Below are 377 nucleotides of genomic sequence, written 5' to 3'. Positions count from 1 at the left end.
GCGGCGGTGGGGGGAGCAAGGAAGATGGCGCTGGGGAGCAGAAGGATGCAATGAAGCGGTCGATCTGTCCCTGTGGGCTAATAGGAGGAGCGGTGGCTTGGGCCGGCCCAAAAGAGATCAGGTCCGGAAGCGTGCCGTTCGCAACAGGGCCCACCTTCGTAAGGATTCCAAGCTGGCCCGGGCCAATACTGCGCAGCCCAGCATGCAGCCTAGCTGGCATAGCTACAGATAGACCTCCGCACTCTGGCAGTTGCATGCCCATGCATGCAATGGTCTCCACAGGTCGCGCCTGGTCCACTGGCAGCAGCAGAGCGTTGGCAGCCGTGGCAGCAACAGCAGGCACGCCTCCTAGCTCGACAGAGGGTCCAGTAAACATG

The sequence above is a fragment of the Triticum dicoccoides genome, chromosome 2B (assembly GCF_002162155.2).
Source record: "Triticum dicoccoides isolate Atlit2015 ecotype Zavitan chromosome 2B, WEW_v2.0, whole genome shotgun sequence".
NCBI lineage: Eukaryota > Viridiplantae > Streptophyta > Magnoliopsida > Poales > Poaceae > Triticum > Triticum dicoccoides.
The sequence above is the reverse complement of the archived record's forward strand: the minus strand, read 5'-3'. Positions refer to the sequence as shown.